We start from the raw sequence: 8,769 nt of genomic DNA, 5'->3' as shown, positions 1-8,769 counted from the left end.
CTACCTGATGTAACTTAGTTCCCATTGGTTGACCTCTTCCTTCCTTCCCCCCACTCTTCTCCTACCCTCTGGGAAGCAGCATTCCCCTCTCAACTGGATGCTGTCAATTTTTTTTTTCTTCTACATGTGTGAGATAATGTGGCACTTGTCCTTCTGTGCCTGGCTTACCATAATGATCTCTGTTTTTTTAAAAGAGTATTTATCATGATGATGGAGTGATACTGCCCATCACTATTGTGAAGTTTATTCTGTAGTCATAACGATTTAAACACCAACAAGCTATTTAAGAAAAACGGTAGAACAGTTGGGATGGGGCAGAGTATAAGAAAGTAAACCTACTATTCCTTCCTTAAGATGATATTTTAAACTGGAAAATAAATAGCCAGATAGCATGTTACTAAAACAGAGAGAGAGAGAGAGATGCTAGGGGATTCTGCTAAGAATGGAAAGTGGCTGCATCTGGGACAGGGAACAGGGCAGCATTGGCAAGGGAGCCGCCATTTTTCATTAGAAGCCTCATGATAATACTATTTAGTCTTTTAAAAATAATTGCTTTGATAGAAGTCAATATTCAATTGAAAATGAACATAGGAAACTATCTAAATGTCTATTTAAATAGTAGTATTCATTTTGTACATTGACACCTTAAGAAAAATCCAACCAACAATATAAACAAAATTAATTTGCAGAGTTATTTGTGTGTGTGCGTGCACTTGTGTGGTGTTGGGAGTCAAACCCAGGGCCTTTTGCATGCTGAATGTGTGTGTGCTCTACCACTGAGCTGCATGGCTTAGATCACACTCAACATTGTGACAAACACCCACACCCATAGTTCAGTGGTAGCAAACTACCACTGTAGAAAGGAACAGGGCCCAGAAGGAATTTAAGCACAGCAAGGTTTCATTAAGTCTTCTGCTCAGCCTAAGGGGAGGTGACACATGGGGGACAGGAATCTGGTCTGACTCTGACAAGGACCAAAGTTTTACAACTCTTATGGCATCCACAGGGTAGGCAGGGACTCGGTCTCTAGATGTCCTCACAGGTAGAGGTGGGACTTCCCTGCACCAGAGCCCCTTAGCCATGCTTCGTCACTTGTCACATTGCTACCTTAAGCCCCCACCTGGGGGCGTGCATTTTACCAGGTAACTGTGGGTCAGATGCCTTTGCCCCTGACCACCTGCAGTTTTCCCTTATCATCTTGGGAAATTTTCTAATTATTTTCAGGATGGAGCAGCCCCTGCCTATCTGCCTTTAGCTGACATTTCCTCTGACCGCCCCGTCTCAGGACAGAACTCACTTTCCCAGCCGCCCGGCTCCTGGCCTGTTATACCACTCCCCTCGCCACGAAGGGTGATTCACCTTTTAGCTTCTAATTTTCTGGCCTGGCTGCTGAGCCTGGAAGACTGAGAGCTAGCTTAGCTGTCTAGTTTTCCCCCAGAGGCGTTCTTCCCTTAATTCTGAGGGATCTGGTTTTTCATGGGGTTCCCTATAGTTTGGTCAGTATTTGCCTAACACACCTGAGGCCCTGGGTTCCATCCCCAGCATTGCAAAGAAGAGAAAAACCAAAACCCATATCTAAGTTTGGGGAGGAGGAATAAGGAAATGCAGAATGACTGTTGTGGGGTACAATGTTTCCTCGGGGCATGCTAGAAATGTTCTAAAATTATATAATGGCAAGGATTGTAAAACTCTGTAAATATACTGGAAATCACTGAAGAATATGCTTTAAGTGGGCAAACTATATGGTCTGCAAATTATAACTTAAAGTTGTTTTAAAAATGTCGGATATGGGGCTGGAGTTGTGGCTCAGTGGTAGAGCACTTGCTTCGCATGTGTGAAGCACTGGGTTCGATTCTCAGCACCACATATAAATAAATGAATAAAGGTCTATTAACATCTAAAAAAATATTTTTAAAAAATGTCAGGTAAAACTTGACACAGGCAGCACCATTTTGAAACATATCCTCCATCTTTGAAAAACAGTCACCTCAAGGTCACTCTGACTCAGCCTGACCTAAACCCCAGACCGCACTCCATCATCATGCAAAAAAGCCCCAAATACTCTATCATCATAAGAAAGGAAATTGTTATCTGATACAGAAATCCTGAAAACACCTTAGTTCCTTATGCAGGTGACATACCAAGGACCCTTTCCTGAAAACTCCCTAGCAATGGCCTAATTCCCCCTCCCTATTCCCCTATATCTACCCCAAGCTGTAAGTGGAAGACAGGTGTCAGTCTCCTCTGCCCCCAGCATCTGCAGGTTTGTCCCAAATAAGTCTGTGTTACTGCTGAGTCTCAAATTAAAAAGTAAAAAGGACTGGGCATGTTAAAGTGCCTCTGGGTTTAGTCCCTAGTACAGAAAGCAGGAAGGAAGGAAGGGAGGAAGGAGAGTTCCTAATCCTTGGGCACCTCCTTCCGCTAAAGGAGCTGCCTTCCACCAATTTCCATAGAGAGCCTCTTCACAGGGTCATTGAGTAAAATAGAAAAGGATAATAAATTTTTATGTGCTCAGAAACTGTCTTTCTCCTCCCCTCCTCTTGGAGTTAATTAACTTGACTTGGAAATAATGAGCCTGGACTGATTTTTTTGAGCACTGAATCTAAGTGGTAATTACTGAGCGTGCACCTTGTTTATAGACTTCCTTTAGAAGACCATAATCCTTATTAATAGGATCCTTTTCTCTCTTCCTTTCTCTCAGTTTTTCCCTTTGTGTGAGAACTGACAAGCTGGAAAATAAATGAGTTGGAAGAAAAATAGTTCCTTTTTTCAAAGAGTTGTGTCACATTTTCAAAGGGCAGTCCTATACGTATGGTCCTCTCTTCCAAGGAAGAAGCTGTGTTTCAAGGACACCTCAATGAGAGCCAGTGCAGGGGGAAAGGCCAGTTCAGGACTTACCCGGACAGTTACTGGCCAAATTTATTCCTCCCCAGAATCTTTTTTTGTTTGTTTGTTTAATATTTTTATTAGTTGTTGATGAACCTTTATTTATTTATTTGTATGTGGTGCTGAGAATCGAACCCAGTGCCTCACACGTGGTAGGCAAGCACTGTACCACTGAGCCACAATCACAGCCCTCTCCCCAGAATCTTGCTGACAGAGGCCCTGTGGTCATCTCCAGGGGCATTTTGAGGCCCTTACCACTTGAGATTTTTCTCAGTAGACATTGGCATTTCTCTTAATGATACTCTGGCTCAGATCTGCTTGGACTCATTCCATGTCTGTGTAAGACCCCCAAAAAGGAGACCCTAACTCTGTCCCACGGATCGACGGCAACCCCAATCAACCGCAGGAGGCGTCACTTGATGCAAATCGCAAGAGGCTTTTATTCCAGCGCGCTGGGACCCAACTCGTGACTCACGCAGGAGTGGAGGAGTTGAGTCCCTAGCAGAAAATCTTACAAGTTTATAAAGGCAGAACCCACACATTGGGAGGGGTCGCACACGGAAGGGAAAAGGGGAACAAAGCTGCCGAGAAATTCCAAAGGGGGTCTGGGTTTGCTGATAACATACAACATGTTTCACAATGTTTTACAACAGGGCGTAGATTCTGTTCAACAGTTTCTGGTAATCTTATATCCTATATATCTTAACTGTCTGAGCACTGTCTTGCTCAATTTACCCTTTTACTCTCTATTTGGGGCTGTTTCCTGGAACAGCTTTAAGGGCTTTGTTCCCATCACTGGGAGGGAGACCTTGGGGAGTTGAGATAAAACAGACAGCTTAAAAAAATGTCCATTCTTTCATCTGTCTCTTGGTTTGTTTTTATATGACAGAGACACCTATTTGTCCTTAACTGGCTTGCACAGGCCTCAAAGGCAGCCCCTTCCTCAGAGGCTCAGGGGTGGGAGGGGCAGTGAGCAATTCTGCTATGTGATTTGGGACACTTGGCAGTTCTGAAGGGGCTAACATTCACAGGGTCCATTGTACTGGCATCAGAGGTGGCCAGTGACCCAAGCTGTGTCATTGGAGTTTATATGCAGATTCAGGAAGGAGAAGCTCTTCTTCCTCCACTCTGGTTTGACTTGGATGTTGCCAGAACTGTCTGTGGGCCTGTCCCCACACCCCACATCTCATGTGACCATCCCAGAGAGACCACCAGCAGGAAGAAAGAATGAGGTCAACACACAGAGAGAGGAGAGAATGCTAGGGGAAGATGGAAATCAAGCAAAAGTGAGCTGACCATGTTAATGGCATTCTTAGAGTTTCTGAGGTCAGCTCCACTTCTGGGCTTCTGATTCACAAGGTCAGTTCCCTTTCGGAGTAAGCTGCTCTTGTTGAGAACAGGGTGATATCTGTGCAGCTAACGTCTTAATCACCAGGATGCAGGCAGTTGCAACTGCACCCTCAAGAGCCAATACAGCACAAACAGGACTGCTGGGCCCCCGTGCTTACCGAGGTTGTTAAGAGAGATTTGTCTGAGGAATGTGCAGTTGCCTAGAAACCTTATCTATCAAGGACAGGGGCTCCTAACCCTGACCCATCTCCTGCAGAGTTCACCCCTTCCCTCCTCCCTTCTTCTTCTAGGACCATTCAGTTCTGGCGGGACCCAGTGAGAATCAAATAAATTGGCAGGACCCAACCAGAGGAGGACTAATGTTTAGCTGTTCAAATGTTACCCAATAACGTACACGTCTTTGTGTGTGAATGCTTGGAAATCTCTTAAATAGAGGGCTTTCTCGCCCCTCAGGGCCGCTCCCTCCCCCCAGCCATTGTATGGGTCTGAGGGGCTGGTTGCGGTCCAGGCTCGAGCTTGCTTTAATAAAACCTCGTTGTGTGATTTGCATTACCGTGTGTTCACTTTGACTCTCCGGGGATTAGTCGGAATGGGACCCTAACACTCTCTGATTCGCCAACACCCACTTGGTGTCCAACAATTCAATCTAATTCTGACACCATCTGGAGTCAACCCAGATCACATAGGGGTGGGTCAAGGGCTTAATCCCAAAAGACTGCTCCCATTTCAGATGCCAGCCACAAATAGTATCATGTGCCTTACAGGAGAACAGCCCCCTGGCAAGTGGGGCCATATCCCATCCTCCCTGCACCATGAGTCTTAGTGTGGAGCTTGGGCTGCTTGTAGCACCTCCTTTACATCATGCAGAAGCACTGTGGGAGCTAGCAAAACTCTGGGAGGAAGAGAATCTCTTTGCATTTAGGCATAAACAGCTAAAGTCCCTGAGCTCTGCTGGGCACAGTGGAACAGGCCTGTAATCCCAGCAACTCCGGAGGTTGAGCTAGGAAGAGCACAAGTTCAAGGCCAGTCTCAGTATTTTGGCAAGACTCTGAGTAGCTCAAGCAAGATCCTGGTTCAAAATAAAAAATAGAAAGGACCAGGGATGTGGCTCAGTGGTAAACCACCACAGGCTCAATTCCCAGTACCTAAATAAATAAATAAATAAATAAAATCCCTGAGTTCACCAAAGACCAGAGTTGTGAATATGAGTTTAAAGTCTCACAGTGGAAGTATGAATGGGATCATGAATTTGCTCTGGTGGCACAGTGTGATGAAGAGTTTTGGTAGATCATTCTCTAGGAGCCGGAAGCTGCTGAGCCTGGATTGGGTTCTCAGTGAGAATCAGACCCAGGCTTCAGAGGAGGTGGACACTATGCAGACGACCCTCTGCTTCCTGTCCTTAACCCAGGGGACTCTGCTGAGGGTGGATGGCAGATGTCTAGAGGAAGGAAACTACACCTGTTGAGACTAGTGTGTGCTAGGGATTCTGCATAGATAGCTGGCTTTACCTGGAATGTTTATAGAAAAGAACATGAGGGCTCAGAACTTTATTTGACCAAGGTCAGTGAGCTAATGGGAGGCAGGACTGGTTTCTCTCTGAGCCTCCTGCCTCCTATGAGTGGCTCATGGAGAGAGCATGTCACCATCACTGTGGCTCTAGCACTTGAGCTGTTACATAGGCAAGGCAGATCCTTTCCTGCCCACCCCCATCCCCCACCCCCACCACAGCCGAGTAAGTACAGATGGCCAGAGGGACCTCACCCAAACTCACCCCCTGGTTAGTGGCAGGGCTGGGTCTTTTGCCTCTAAATCCACCACATCAAACAGCTCAACTGGCAGCATTTTCTGAGTAATGTCTGCAGGAATCTGCAGTCCAAATTCCTCCTTCATGGGTCAAGGGTATATAGCTCAGTTGGAGAGTACTTCCCTACCATGCATGAGGCAATGGGTTTAAACCCCAGCACCCCACAAAAAGAAAAAATTTCCCTGTAGGGGTAATGGCAGCCTGTGGAGGATGGGGCAGTGGGAAGATTTCATTTAACATGTCAATGAGCCCTTGTTCCCCTGTGCCAATGAAATGTGTGTGATTTCTTTTTCTCCTGCATCAACTGTGAACTATGCTGGTAAACCAGCACATTTGTGGGAAATATTTTCCCCTTATTCTTCCCAGGATAGATCTGAAGTGAGGGCAGGACTCAGGAGGTGGGGAGAGGTCATTAGGGGTAGAAGTCACGGGCTGATGCTGCACGGCCCTTACCTTCCTACTGGCCTGCTCACTGTCCTGCAGGGAATGTCAGACCCTAAAAGTCCATCTCTAATGGATCCATCATCTCATTTAGATCATTTTGTTGGTTTCAAAATCCCTCGTGGAAGGTTCAATTAAATTCTTGGAAGAAATCTGGGCTCTGTACATTGCCCTCAGCGGAGCAACTAAGTGCTGAATACAGTAAAATGAAAAGCAAGTTGAAACCATTGCCCAGATTAGGATAATTAGAATTTGAGGCATTTTCCTTGTGTAAAAGGGAAAAAAATGTCCTTTGGATTTCTCAAATAAAATAAAATCCGGGCACTTGCCTTTGATTGGAGCTTGCAATCTCCCAATGCATACTCTGCATCTCTCTCATGACAATGTTCACTCCCTGCCAAGTTATTTATATCCAGGTTTGGATGTTTACTTTTTGCTTCTAGATTACATTGTCTCATATCTACTTCTGTGGACAACTGGCAGCAGTTCATGCTCAATAAATGATGTAATATAAATACACAGATGAGTAGGTGGATAAGTAGACGGATGGATGGATGGATAGATGGGTGGACAGATGCATGGATGAATGATGCTGAGTAGTCAGGTTAGGACAGGAAAAGCTAAATTGTGGGTTGATGAGAGAAGGGAGGAAGGGAACCGATATTGTACATCTGAGTTAAACACTGTGTCTGGCACTTTATAAACATCACTTCAGTTCATCCTCATACCAGTACAGTTTGGTTCATTTTTCTGTTTCAACATGTTGAAACTGATTCTTAGGGAGGTTAAGAATTTGCCCAATACGACCCTCATCTAGGTCAATGTGAATGAAAACACCCACTACACTCTAAAGGTCTACTGAGTGCCACACAGACACCAAAAAGTTGATTTCTGTCATGTGGTTTACCCAGAGGCATTGGCTCAGAACACACGTGACTGCAGGATTAAAGTGATGCAGGTTCAGACATGACTTAGGGTCAGTGGTGGAGACCAAGGAGAGTTGGCTGCCCCAGGGCCTGGGGACTCAAGTGTCAACCTTAGATACCCATTCCCCCTCACTGCAAGAGGAATCCTAGAACAGTTATAGTGAAACCTGCAACAGCCCTGTCCTAGAACACTGTGCTGGGGCCCAGGACACTGCCAGCTGGCCCTGTCTACTATGGCCCTTCTCCACTTCCATGTCCCTAGACTGGCCCTCCTGAGGGACTGCAGACCACACCCCTCTCTGCCTATTCCACAGCAAAGAAACTGAGAGCAGGTGTCACTTGGGTGAGCAGGCCTCAGAAGAGGAGAGAGGAGAGGCCTTGCTGCTGGAGCTGGGGCTGCTCATGCACTGTGTCTGAAGGCCTGACTTCAAGCTGATGTCACTATCAGAGGGGACAACTCTGGGGAGCCAGCAGTGTAAGAGTTTGGGGACCTGGAGTGTGGATGTGCTTCTGGATATGGATCCTTGGTGTGACTTTCTCAGGTTCCAAATCCTGTTCCCCACCCTGGCTGCAGGCCTGTCTCTCAGAATTGGTGTCCAGGTGAGCTTGTGATCCTCCAGTTTCAGTCTCCGGAGTCACTGGCATTATAGGCATTCATAGCCAGGCCCTACTGTACTAATTTTTGGTCATGTGATAAATAGTTCTCTGCAAGGATTCCATTATCAGTCATTTGCAATGTAGTATAACTGAAAACCAGAGTACCTCTCTCCTCCTCAAGGATTTATACTTTAGATCATTGTGGAGAAAAGCAAACAACCTCCCCCCAAACAAACAAACCTGTAATCCTCTTCATTTCTAATTGTATGACTTCCAAAAGTTGACACTATTTTTTCACATATGTCTTCTTTAGGGGATGGATTAACATAACCCCATTTTATTCACATCCCCATTGCTGGCACATTTACTTACATGAATGCTCTGGCAGGCCCAGGCAGTACTGAAATATGGGCTTTGGAAAGGATGCTCAAAGCTCCTAGAACACACCCCCAAGATGGAGGACAGAGATTGCCCCTTCTGATCCAAGATCGCAGACTGAAAGCGTCTGCATCAGACCTTGGCATTCTCTGGGAAGAGGTACTTGCTTGGACTAGCTGGTGCTGCCTTGTGAACTTCACCTTGCCGATCCTTCATTACCTCCATCTGCTGAGTCAAGAAAATGCTCCGTTGTTTGTCCCCCTCTGCCATTGCATTGTACAATGATTGCCTGAATCAAAGGGAAGTGAAATTTTGCTGGTATCTTACTACAGTTCCTGGAACTGTCGGGCATGATGGCTGAGAAAGGGATTCCCCTTCAACACCCAC

The sequence above is a fragment of the Sciurus vulgaris genome (assembly GCF_902686455.1).
Source record: "Sciurus vulgaris genome assembly, chromosome: 14".
In the NCBI taxonomy this organism is placed as follows: Eukaryota; Metazoa; Chordata; class Mammalia; order Rodentia; family Sciuridae; genus Sciurus; species Sciurus vulgaris.
This window is presented reverse-complemented; position numbering follows the sequence as displayed.